The sequence below is a fragment of the Bombina bombina genome, chromosome 1, assembly GCF_027579735.1.
Source record: "Bombina bombina isolate aBomBom1 chromosome 1, aBomBom1.pri, whole genome shotgun sequence".
Lineage (NCBI taxonomy): Eukaryota > Metazoa > Chordata > Amphibia > Anura > Bombinatoridae > Bombina > Bombina bombina.
Genome location: NC_069499.1, coordinates 984,154,919 through 984,169,419, shown reverse-complemented (window position 1 = coordinate 984,169,419; position 14,501 = coordinate 984,154,919).

Sequence of the window (14,501 nt, the reverse complement as noted above, 5' to 3'; positions counted from 1 at the left end):
TCAAACCTATGCATGGGGGACATAGGTGTTCTCAGGGTGCCTTGCAGAAAACAACCTGAAGTATGTTTTTGTAATAACTTACAACAGTCTCTCCTAAATTATAGTCAAAAAGCAATGTGTCTGTAAAAATGAAAATTGAAAAATTACCACCATACACTTTCTCCAATTTTTTGGGCTAAAACGGTTGCTTCAAAGGCATCAAAGCACACCATATACAATACCTTGGGGTGTCAACATTTAAAAAATATACACTTTGAATGCAATAAATAAAAGTGGGGTATGCGATAGGCCCCAAACTAAAGATAGGCCTATCAGAAGAAATACTCTCATTTTTAATAACTAAAATCACAAGTCATAAAATTGTAAAATAACCTTCCCAAAATCCTGGCAAACCTATGCATGGGGGGCATAGGTGTACTCAAGGTGCCTTGCAGAAAACAACCTGAAGTATTCTTTTGCAATAACTTACAACAGTCTCTCCTAAATCATAGTAAAAAAGCAATGTGTCTGTAACAATGAAAATTGAAAAATTACCACCATATACTTTCTCCAATTTTTTGGGCTAAAACGGTTGCATCAAAGTCATCAAACCACTCCATGTATAATACCTTGGGGGGTCAACTTTTTAAATATAATCACATTTATGGAAAATAAATTGGGGTATGTTAAAAGACCCCCAAAAAAGACAATAGGCAAAGAAAATATGTTAAATGTGAAAAAAAAAATCACAAACACATGTCAGACATTTGGCATTGCACCGCCCAAACCTATGCATAGGTGGTATCACTGAACTCAGGAGATGTTGGTGACCACATATTGGTGTCTTCTTTGGTAGTAACACATAACAGGAGCTGTGAATCCATGTCTAAAGTACAATGTATGTGAAAAATAACACAAAGAAATGAATGCCCAATAGTTTGACAAAGACTAGTGGTTGAATTAGTGTATGGAAAGTGTTAAAACACCTGCATTTGAAATACCCTAGGATGTCTACTTTTCAAAAATATTTCTGAAGCCGGCCAATGTAATTTACCCCCATAAAACGATATGTCTTAAATAGAACATGGGTGCATGGGATGTGAAAATGGGAAGTGTAAAAAATGGAATGCGCTTCCTAAAAATAAGGCCTTCTAGCCCCCAGAGAACCCAACACACCTATACATGGGTGGTATCACTGTACTCAGGAGATGTTGAACACATATTGAGGTGTTTTTTGGCAGTAACACATAACAGGAACTGAGAATCCATGCCTAAAGTACAATGTGTGTGAAAAATAACACAAAATAATGACTACCCAAAAGTTTGACAAAGACTGGTGGTTGAATTAGTGCATGGAAAGTGTTAAAATACAAGCATTTGAAATACCCTAGGGTGTCTACTTTTCAAAAATATATGGTTTGATGGGGGTAAATTCCATTGACCAGCTTCAGAAATGTCCCAAATAGGACATGGGTGCATGATGACCGATGTGAAAATTCCAAGTTGAAAAACTGGAATGCGCTCCCTAAAAATAAGAGCTTTTAGCCCCCCGAGAACCCGACACACCTATACATGGGTGGTATCACTGTACCCAGGAGATGCTGCTGAAGACATATGAGGGTGTTATTTGGCAGTAACCCTTAATATTATCAGTAAATTTATTCTTAAATTGCTATTTTGTCAAAAAATCAAATTATTTTTTTTCCCCCCCAAACTTTGGCATAGATTGGTGGTAAAATGGTTGCATGAAAAAAGTCAAAATACCCCAAGTTTAATACCTTAGGTTGTCTTCTTTTAAAAAATATACACATTTGAAGGGTTATTCAGGGATTCATGACAGATATTGGTGTTACAATGTAACTATCGCCAATTTTGAAAAAACATGGTTTTGAAATAGCAAAGTGCTACTTGTACTTATTGCCCTATAACTTGCAAAAAAAAGCAAAGAACATGTAAACATTGGGTATTTATAAACTCAGGACAAAATTTAGAAACTGTTTAGCATTGGTATTTTAAGGTGGTTGTAGATGTGTAAGAGATTTTGGGGCTCAAAGTTAGAAAAAGTGCATTTTTTTTCATTTTTTCCTCATATTTTATATTTTTTTTTTTATAGTAAATTATAAGATATGATGAAAATAATCATATCTTTAGAAAGTCTATTTAATGGCGAGAAAAACAGTATATAATATGTGTGGGTACAGTAAATGAGTAAGAGGAAAATTACAGTTAAACACAAACATCGCAGAAATGCAAAAATAGCCTTGGTCCCAGATGGTCAACAAATTGAAAAGTGGTCTGGTCACTAAGGGGTTAAAGGGATAGGAAAGTAAAAATCAAACTTGCATGATTCAGATAGAGCATGTCATTTTAAGACACTTTTAAATGCACTTCTATTTAAAAAAAAAAAAAAAAGCGCTTTGTTCTCTTAGTATCCCTTGTTAAAAAAATGAACACACATATGACACTAGTGGGAGCTGCTGCTAATTGGTGCTTGCACACATTTGTCTCTTTAGATGTTGAAGGAACAGCAACAGGCAATGTACTATTACTGATGGACACATTATCTGCATGTAAAAAAATGTACTATTACTGATGGACACATTACCTGCATGTAAAAAATTTTCATGACAACCATTACAAACCACAGCTGGAGATATAATCTCCTCAAGTTTACAACAAATGCACTTAGCTTTGGTAGAACTGTTATCAGGCAGCAGGGTTCCAACAGTGATTTCTGAGACATCTTGCAAAATGTAAGAGAAAAAACAAAGCAAAATTATCAATTCCCTTATATGACAGTTTCAGGAATAGGAAAAAAATGCAAACAGCATAGCCCTCTGACATGGAAAAAAAAAAAGGCAACAGGCATACAGGAATGGGGTTTTTAAATAATGAAATTTGGCGCCAAGTATGACGCACAACGTAACTGACATTTTTTTGGCGCTAACATCCAGAAATGAGACACTTGTTTAAGAAACTCTGCGTCAACTAAGATGCCGGAAATGACGAATTTGCGTCAATGAACCTTCGCGCCAAAAAATTCTTGCGCCAAGAATGATGCAATAAACATTGCCATTTTGCGCCCTCGAGAGCCTAATTTTGCCTGCGAAATTGAAAAAAAATAAATAAAATATTTCCTAAATATGTTTTTCCCCAAATATGAAACTGAGAGTCTGCAAAACGAAATACATAAACCTGACTCATGGCAAATATAAGTACAATACATATTTAGAACTTTATATTAATGCATAAAGTGCCAAACCATAACTGAGGGTGTCTTAAGTAATAAAAACATACTTACCGAAAGACACCCATCCACATATAGCAGATAACCGTTTCAGTACTGAAACGGTTATCAGTAGAGGTAATGGAATATGAGAGTATATTGTTAATCTGAAAAGAGAGGTAGGAGATGAATCTCTACGACCGATAGAGAACCTATGAAATAAATCTCCCGTGAGGAAAACCATTGCATTCAATAGGTAATACTCCCTTCACATCCCTCTGACATTCACTGTATTCTGAGAGGAATCTGGCTTCAAAATGCTGAGAAGAGCATATCAACGTAGAAATTTTAGCACAAACTTCACCACCTCCATAGGAGGCAAAGTTTGTAAAACTGAATTGTGGGTGTGGTGTGTATAGGCATTTTGAGGTTTGGGAAACTTTGCCCCTCCTGGTAGGATTGTATATCCTATATGTCACTAGCTCATGGACTCTTGCCAATTACATGAAATAGATATTTTCAGCTTCCTGTCTCTTCAGCAATGGATAAACAAGAGAAAGAAGAAAATTTAATAGAATTAAATTGGAAAATAGTTTGTTCTGAATCAGAACAACATTTTGGGGTTTACTATCCTTTTAATTTTGACTTTCCTGTCGCTTTAAAAAGGACCATTAAATGCTACGTTGTAATAATGCATAAAATGTTTCATTATTAAAAATGAAACACTATTGCAATACAGAGTCATTATTTTGCTTCCTTTTGCTGTAAAATACAGCAGACAATTGTACATGTTACCATTTCTCCCAGGGAGGCTAAGATTAATACTTTTAGCTTATTTATCTGTGATATTTTGTTTCCCCCTCCTACCTCACATTCTCTGTACTTTTGCGTTTTAAGGTGGATTTTCAGTTTTGCATCAGTCATGAAAGGACAAGTATTCATTGCAATAGCAGTGGGCATACAAGTTAGGCACGTACGTACATACACACTTATAGTTAACTGTTAGATAAAGATTATAAAGGAATATATATATGTCTATTAGTAAAAAATTACTACCAGATATTTAAATAAACTGAATAAGCACTAAACCACCTTAAGGAAATAGGAGAGGGCAGGATACCATAGTCCAAATAGAGTTCATGCTATGGGCTAGATTTATCAACGCTGTGGCGTACAGGGGCGCGTATACGCGCCCCTGTACACCTCAGCTCGCCTGTGGCGGGGCGAAATTATCCGCAGGTAATTAACATTGCACACAAGCGCAGTTTTGCGCTCGCGTGCAATCCCGCCCCCGCACAGCCAATCACGCGCGGGCAGGAGCTGTCAATCTCCTTGGTCGGACTCGACCGAGGAGATTGAATTTCGCCACAATAGAGGTGGCGAAGATGTTAGGGAAGCAGCGGTCTGGTGACCGCTGCTTGATAAATCACGGCGAGCAAGTTCGAAAGAACTTGCAGCCGTAGAGGCTTGATCAATCGAGCCCTATATCCGTGTGTTAGTGATTTGTAAGAAAGGGTTCTTGTGTTGTATAGGGAAGAAGGAAATCAGTGAAAACAAAAACAATATACTCATTTGACAAAATATAACTGCATTATTGATAGCAAAATTCTTCTAAGATATGAAGGTACATTATAGAGCTTACAACTTGTGTTTAATGTCCCTTTCAGGAGGTTTCCAAACTGGATTATGTGTCAGAATTGTGAAAGGTATTAACTAAAGCAAACATCAAAGGGGTGTGTGTGTGTATACTTATATCTACACGAGAGGGACAGGTTCTAATTGTATCTCTTTCCCTCAGAATTCAATCTAAACTCAGCACATGCAGCCGTATATACTCCTTTATATTATACAATGAGAAGGGCTGTACTACATTAAAAGACAAAACTGCTTCGTACATTTTAGAATTATTCTGCATAAAATATTTCTTCTAAACGTGATTCCAGCTCCTTAATTTGAATAGTAAAATTTTAGGTGAGGCATAGGAACATTTTAATTTGTTTAAACAAATGTTTAACTGTAGCGGCACTGCACACAAAAACCCCTATTGTACATCAAGTTACACATCCACCTTGTCATTTTATGGTTAAAGGGATAGAAGAAACCCAAAAATTTATCTGCTGCCATTTTTACTCATCCAGGACTAGTGGTCATTTCAAGCTGTATGTGTGAGATATAGAGAGATATATGGGGAGGATTGTTTGTCAGTAATACCTTTTCTTTAAAAGTTTATAAACCTAAAAATGATTTTGTAGAAACATCTAAAGAACCTGCATTTAACAACATCCCAAAACATATGTATACACATATGGGATTTATTTACAGAAGAAAATCATTATTTAAAACCCCCCACATAGGATTCTTATATAAATTAATCCATCAAACATACCTGTAAAAATCAACTGCCTCACATTGAAAGCTAAACAACAACTGTCACAGCTCTGCTTTATAGCATAAGGTCCAACCAGCTGGGAAAAATTACCTGATTATACACCAATAACCCCTTCACTGCTAAGATGACAAGCTAGGTAAAACTAATAAATCAAGGAGTTTAGAAAAAAATATCTAAAAGTAGAATGTTTGAGACTAAAGCAATCTATGAAAAAATTCTGAATCATCTAAATCAGGGATGGCCACATTGCGGCCCTCTGCACTAACTTTTGTAGCCCCAGGGTAAAAGTAGAATGGAGAGTGTGTGCCATGGTTTTACATTGTCTCAGGTAAAAGCAGAACTAAAAATATGTGCTTTGGGTTCTTCTGGTTGGTGTGTAAACTCAAATGTACCTTCTAAAGGAGAGAACAGCAGATATATAGTACCCTAGAATATTACCTAACTCTGGCCCCGTGGCATTTGACATTTTTAGGAAATATATTATTTGTTTTTTAGCCATAAATGAATATATGGCGCTTAAAAGGACATTGTACACTAGATTTGTCTTTGCATACATGTTTTGTAGATGATACATTTATATAGCCCACCTGGGTGTGTTTTTGTAACAATGTATAGTTTTGCTTATTTTAAATAACATTGTCGTGATCCTAACCAAGCCCCAACGTTTTAGATGTATACTGATGTATACAAACTTCATATTGCTTCTGTTTGTATAATGGGGCTTTTTATATGCTGGGGGGTTCTGCTATCAGCCCCTTTCATTGGGTGTCTCAGGCTAATCTCATCAACAGTGCTAAATCGGGAGTTTCAAAGTAAGTTTTTATGCTGAATTTTTATATCAGTATTTCTGTACATGATTCTTTATAGTAGTGTCTATTACATGCAGTTAGATGAAAACTGGTATATACTGCCCCTTTAAGGCTTCTAAAACACTTATTTGCAGGCACCATGTGATCACGCTATGAACCCTGAAATGTTTATAGGACCAAAGCATCAAATACATATCTTTTTCTCTGGCTTTCAATAACATACATTATTTGTAGGCATCTAGCAACAGGAAAATACATATAGATTTTTTTGTGATCATTTATGTTGTCTGTGTGGTTTTGGTAAGTTTTGATAATTATTTACACTATTTCAAATGTTATAAAAATGCTATCATGTATAGGAAAGAGCAACATTTACACATCAAATTATTTTTTGCCCGAAAAAATGTTCAATACTGCAGTATTGGTTTTGTATTTCTACTCATTCTCACTTACTGATAAAGATGGCTGCTTCTGCTTTACAGGTGGAAAGGGACACACCTTTTCACATAGGACAGGAAATGTTGGTTTATTCTCCTTAAAAACATATGTTTTTCAGAAAGGAAAAATATATCTTAAAATACCCCTTTAATATACCTAAATAAAAAAACCTAATAAAAACACAACTTTCTGTTTCATAACTAATTACCCCTGTGCTATACTTACTGGCTGATTTTTCTCTGAATACCCTTCACTTTATTATATTTAGTTAGATAGTGCATGCTATAGATAGGTAACTAAGCCTGGGGTGTTAGATGTCCTGCTGATGGTGTCATACAGAGGGCTAGGTCTCAATCAGTTATTTGAGCTTGGTGTACAACCAATTTCACCCCAGCTATGTTTTCCTGCACACTTATGAGTTATACATGCTGCAGGGTGTGCAGAGAGGAATATGAACAATGCTGTTCAGTGTCACTATTTGTGTGCTGTCCTGGGTTGAAATTCATGTTCCTACCTGCACACCCTGCAGCATGTATAACTCATAAGTGTCCGGGAAATCAGAGGTGGCAACCGTAGGTTGAGGACAGGCTTTGTGAAGGCTTCCTCCAAACCAAACTTCTCACTTGTCTTCATGGACACTATGAGATTGTAATTAAAATGTTTAATAATGTATAGTACAAACAACAACAAAAAAAATTGCAATATACTTTTATTATTTATGTTGCCATCTTTTTCTGTAATTTAAAAGGTCAGTAATATCAAAATTAAATTTTCATGATTCCGATAAAGCATGTGGGTTTTAAGCAACTTTCCATTTTACTTCTATTACCTAAATAGCTTTGTTTTCTTGGTATCCTTTATTGAAAATCATACAAAGGTATACTCAGGAGCAGCAGTGCACTGTTTTAAGCTAGCTGATGACTGCACATATATGCATTTTGTTATTGGCTCGTCCAGTGTGTTCAGCTAGCTCCAAGAAGTGCATTGATGCTCCTTCAAATAAGGATACCAAGAGAATGAGGCAAATTTGATAAAATAAGTATATCAGAAAGTTGTTTAAAATTATATGCCCCATTAAAGGGACACTGAACCCATTAATTTTAAGCATTTTTCCAATTTACTCCTATTATCAAATTTTCTTCATTCTCTTGGTATCTTTATTTGGAATGCAAGAATGTAAGTTTAGATGCCGGCCCATTTTTGTGAACAACTTGGGTTGTCCTTGCTGATTGGTGGATAAATTCATCCACCAATAAAAAAGTGCTGTCCAGAGGGCTGAACCAAAAAAAAGCTTAGATTATTATTATTATTATCAGCGCTGGATGCCTTCTTTTTCAAATAAAGATAGCAAGAGAATGAATAAAAATTGATAATAGGAGTAAATTAGAAAGTTGCTTAAAATTGCATGCTCTATCTGAATCAAAAAAGAAAAAAATTTGGGTTCAGTGTCTCTTTAAGGGCTAGATTACCAGTGGAGCGCAAATTAGAGTTCACGCTCGAGCAATAACATCACTAGATGGAGGCTTTTTTTTTCATGCACCGTGTTGCGCTCATATTATTGAAAGTTAAAAGTTTGCACTCGAGCAAAAACCGGAAGCTCACAAAAAAATAATATATATACCGTGTTAACTTCTCTCAAGGACTTCAATGGAGCGCAAAAACTAAAATAAAACCCATACTAGCATGCTAATCAGACCAAGTTTATTCAAGAGTGCTAAAGCTGACATAAAATATTAATATTTTACATTCTAATGTTCTTCACATAGCAGAATATGTTCTATTTATTCTTTTATACATATTTCAATTTATGTGTACATACCTGTTCCTATATATCTATTTCTATAGGTATAGATATGTATTTTGCATGAACAGTATCAGATATATATAGAAATATATATTTAATAATAAAAAAGTACATTATTTTCTATGTGAAGAACATAGGAATGTAAAATATGCATTTTGTGCATCATGTTTTGTGGTTTAGATTTTAACGCGGTATCAATTTTTCTTTGTTCTCATGTTATCTGATTTGAAAAAGCAGTAATGAAAGGTTAGGAGCCGGCCCATTTTTAGTTTAGCACCTGGGTAGCGCTTGCTGATTGGTTTGCTACATTTAGCCACAAATCAGCAAGTGCTACCCAGGTGCTGAACAAAAAATGGGATATTTTTTTTTTTTTTTTTATCTGCAGCTGAGCAACAGCTGAAGTGTATTTTTTTTTACACAGAACTTACTCTGCTGAGCTGAGGAGATTGTGAGGTAAAATATCTTCCTTTTTTGGACTTCCGGTTGGCGGTGCTGCAAGATGGCCACTGAAAGACAGAGCTCCAAGTAAATTCTCTACTTTTTTGAGCATAGCTGTGGCTACACTCTACGCCATCCTATCCTCCTTGGCAGTTTAGGTGCCCGGAAACTTTTGTGGATCAGACATTCCAACGTCTGGCCTCCGTGAAGTCAATTAACAAGTTTGAAGCAGTTTGGCGGTTAATCTGTAAAGCAGCACACTACCAAGATGGCGCGCAGTCTTAATGACCTAACCCTACTACTTCTACCACTACTTGATGGGCTACAACACTCACTTGAGAACTTAATACGGGAAGCCCGGTCTTCTAAGGGTTTGCTTGTTAAAGATGACGCTTCTTGCGTGCCCGAAACTAGTTATGACTGTACTGGTTTCGATTGTGAGTTCCCCCCCACATCTACCCCCTGTGATAACACCATTGCAGAAAGAGCGAAAATCGCACTAGAAGACGGAAGAAACTCAGTGGAGAAAATCGACCCCGCGCTGTATTATACTGAGCAGAATGCAGCGGCACCGGGGGAACCTTCCCTGACACTGCACATTAACAACGGGGAGAACTGTGTACACGATAAGGCTATGGAAGGGAATGAAGATCATGCCTCTATTCTGCCGGACTGGGACACACTACATACCGACAGACCGCGATGGCACTTTCTGTGTGCAGTTCCAGAGACGGACCTTGTCTTGCTCCCTCCATGTCTAAAACAAGCGGACATGTGGCCTAGCACTCCTGCACAATATGATCCAGAAAGAGTCGCCAACATCACTTTCAACTCAGCAATGGCGGAGGATGTATCTCTCAGCTCCTTACACTTGTGTCTCATTGTATATGGGGCCTTACAAGAGGTAGATATTGTTAAAATAATGCCGGCACACGTTGCCATCAAATCCCCGCTGCACAGATCTGTTCAACTGGAGGGGAGACTCACAAAGGGGAAACACGATATGGACTGGCTGAAATCACTCCGTTATGGTATCCGCAAGATACCCCGCTGTTGGAAGCAGTGTAAGATCCATTTTGCTAGGGGTATTGGCTAAACAATAAACCTTTCCTCTGTCTCAGCATAATCAAACCCCGCTACCTCAAACAAGGAGATTCATATGTAGCGATGCATAATGCTAATATCATTTAATTTCAGTGAATATGAATGCTGCTATAAAACTCCAATGCTGCTTATCTTTATAATTAAATATGCATACTCAATGGACTTTACATATAAGTTGAACATGCCAGACTGCCTGATTTTACATATTTGTTTTAGATTTGTTTGTTTTTTCCTTTTCTTTCTTTTTTCTCCCTCCCTTTCCTTTGATGTATGCTGTTAGCTTAACTTACCTAGCTCATGATTGCTATGAGAAAGAAATGTGTATGTGTTCTTATCACTTTAATGTTATAACTCTGCTATCTACCCAGTAGAAACCACACTAAGCAGCCTGCCCATATCCTAATTATATCTACCAAGAATTAATTGTCATTGCGGACGGACAGGTAGCATCACGGCAGTTACATTATTCATAATGGCTTATTTTTTTGATTTGTTGGTGTTGTTCTAATTTTATATACCTGCTTGATTAGAGTTATGAAACTTGAAACCCCCTGGTTCCTTCCCCTTTAGCCAAAAACTCAGGTTTTGTATCAGTTCTGGTAGATTTGGCTATCCCCTGTCTGCTTGACTGCTTGTGTTTTATGTTTTGTGTAACAGTCTGGGAGGTCGCTGTAATTAGTCAGTACCCAGAGAAGGGGCCACTAAACCACAACTATACTGCAGATCTAATAGGATTCTATCCCCTGATTGGCAACAAGGGTGAGGAGGGTTATGAGGACAATGCTGCTCTGTTTCACTGTTTGGTTGTGTGTTAAGGTTGTTTGGTCATTTGTTATGTTTGTCTTTGTCGTTCAGTTTTGTTATGTTTTGATTTTGCCCTCGCTGAGATAGCTTTCAAGTTACGCCACCATCCTACCACTATACCTACACTGGTCAACTACTAACTTAACTGTCTGAGGGGTTGGCACCGTTTGTAAGACCTGCAAAACTATCGTGACCGCTGTTATGGTTATTTTGTTATTGGTCATGTCTGTCTATGTCTTTGTTGTTTTACTTTGTTTTTGTTCTGCCCTTGCTGAGATAGCTTGCAAGCCACGCCATCATCTTATAGCTATAACCGCACTTGTTAATGCGATGATAAGAAGGTTGACAACATTGGATACCGCTCTTTGGCCCACTACTGTGCTAACTCCTTTGATAATTCTGCATAACACACACTCAAATATCCCATATGCTTGATTGTATTCCATTATATATTTAACCTTATACAGCGTCTAGACTGAGCACACAATCTCTACATTTAAATTACGATAACATCCACTCAGCTAGCAGGGCTAAAGCCTTTTTGTCACGTTTTATTTTGGTTTTATTTTGTCTATGTTTCTGTTTATTGTTGTTTAGTTCAGTTATGTTAGAAAAAACAGAAAAATCCCAATTCTGTGTACAAATACCTCTCGAGTGAAAATTATTGATTTCTTAGTACTGTACAAGGAAAGCATACCAACAACTTATCTTTATGTCTATACTCACTAAAATGTGCCTGTTTTTCCACCCTTTTCACTCAATGTATGATACTAAGCCCTGCGTGGCGCAATTACGTGTACTGTTTTGTGATCCTGTATACAGTGTTGGATATAAATAAAATTTAAAAAAAAATAAAAAATATCTTCCTTTTTTACATAGAGATGCTCAGGTGATATTTTCCTGTCAACTTTTTACAGTTATACTGCATCAGTTTCAAGTGATTTAGCATATGAGTATTATGTCCCTTTAAGGCACGTTATTGAAATATAAAATATAAAATAGTAAAAAAAAAATAATAAACATTATTAATCATACTTTAAAATATTCTGCATAAACCAAAGAATATATCTATAAATTTCACAGTATGTTTAATTTTTAATAATTTTTATTAATTTTTCTTTATTTTATATGTAATATTTCAATAACACACCTTACGATTACTCAATCTTTATGTGTGCTAACCCGAATGCATTAAAATCTAAATTGCGAAACACATAGAAAATAATGTACTTTTTTATTATTAAATATATATTTTGAAATAAATCTGTTACTGTTCATGTAAAATACATAAATATATCTATATATCTATAGGAATATATATATAGGTGTGTATGTGTGTGTGTGTGTGTATATATATATATATATATATATATATATATATATATATATATATATATATTGTATATATGTATTTACAATAAATAGGACAATGTCCTGTAAGTGAAGAACATTGGAATGTTAAATATATACAGTAAAACACAAATACATAAATGCATCTGTATACACAATTATACATACATATTTCAACATGTGTATGTATGTATCTCTATCTTAAAGGAGCATTCCGGTCAAAATTTAAATGCACATAGATGAGTTACATCTTTACATAGAAACATACTTGCAATATACATTTATTGGCAAAAATACTTCTGGTAAAACCTTTCACTGTTTTAGTGTTAATATTTTTCTCTTGATTTGCACGTGAATCATAGCTGGACATTCTGAGTGCCTTGCCCCAGCATTTTAAATACTGCAGCTGCTCAGATCGCCAGTGTGTCTTGTTTCATGCTATCAATGAACAAATTGATTACAAGTGAAACGCAAACGTTTGCGCCCGAGCTTTATGGGGTTTGCCCTCATAGGGCTTACCACTCGTATTACTTGAGCGCAATCATGATTTACACTAGAATTATTACCATGACCTCAGAGCTCTGGTTAACTGGTTTTCATGTCAGGTTAGCGCACATGACAATATGCGATTGTGGTGCGGAAGTGGGGTGTTTTTTCCACTTTTTTTCTCCATTAACTTTTATGGGGCAATATGTGAACGCGCACACAATACTCTAACTTCAGATTTTTGCGTTCATCTGGTTAGCACGCAAGAACAAACAGTTTACTTTCAAATCATAATAGGAGTGCAACCTGACGCACACAAAAAGATTCTAGCGCAATTAACACTGGAGTGGGAGAATTAATTAGCACTCCACTTGTAATCTGGCCCTGAGTCATTAACAGATGGTACAAGCAAACTAGGCATTTTGAGCAAGTGTTTTGTTTAGAATGCTGGTGCACGGTGCATACTTACTGACAGTCTACACCTTAGTCATCTTAAAGGGACACTGTAACCAAAAAAATTATTTTGTGATTCAGATAGAGCATGCAATTTTAAGCAACTTTCTAATTTACTCCTATTATCAATTTTTCTTTGTTCTCTTGCTATCTTTATATGAAAAAGAAGGCATCTAAGCTTTTTTCTTGGTTCAGTACTCTGGACAGCAGTTTTTGATTGGTGGATTAATTTATCCACCAATCAGCAAGGACAACCTAGGTTGTTCACCAAAAATGGGCCGGCATCTAAACTTACATTCTTGCATTTCAAATAAAGATACCAAGAGAATAAAGAAGATTTGATAATAGGAGTAAATTAGAAAGTTGCTTAAAATTGCATGCTCTATCTGAATCATGAAAGACAATTTTTGGGTACAGTGTCCCTTTAAAGTCTTACCTTAGATTAAGCTGCAAATAGCCTCCTGCACCCTTTCTAGATCATGCAGCAGGAATGGTAAACAAGTTATTTTAAAATGAATATTGTTTCTGGCCACTTTGGTATGGCTGCCAATATCCGCCCATTGATGACATCACGATCTGGGCTGCATATGGCTTCCAATTACAAAAGTCTCACTAGTTGGATTCAGCAGACTGTCAATGCTATTCAGCAGAGTGCCTAGATGCGGCCCATATCGTGTTGTCATCAGTGGGCGGAGCTGGGCAGCCATTTCAAAGTGGCCAGAAACAATATTCATTTTAAAATAACTGCTGCATGATTTAGAAAAGGTGCAGAAGGCTATTTGCAGTTTAATCTAAGGTAAGACTTTAAATAACTAAGGTGTAGACTGTCCCTTTAAATACATTTTTGAAACAGCTATATATTTTATTATAAGCAACACCTGAGATCTCATATCTTTGAGCCCTTATAACTTTTTAATGCAATTATTTTTTTAAATATTTTTTTTATCAGTGTTATTTATTTATTTATAAAATATTTTACCAGGATGAACAAAACATTGCATTGATAAAATAGGGTAAATAAAATACAAAAACAATATTAATAAACAATATTAAAAAAATTAACATAGAACAGGTAGGAATATAAAATCAACCATGACAGGTGCATTCTGTTTTGAGAGATGTAGAGAGGGATCTCTTAAAGAATTTTAGGCTAGGGGAAGATTTGAAAGTGTGCGGGAGGTCATTCCATATTTTCAATGCTCTGTAGGAAAAGGAGGATCG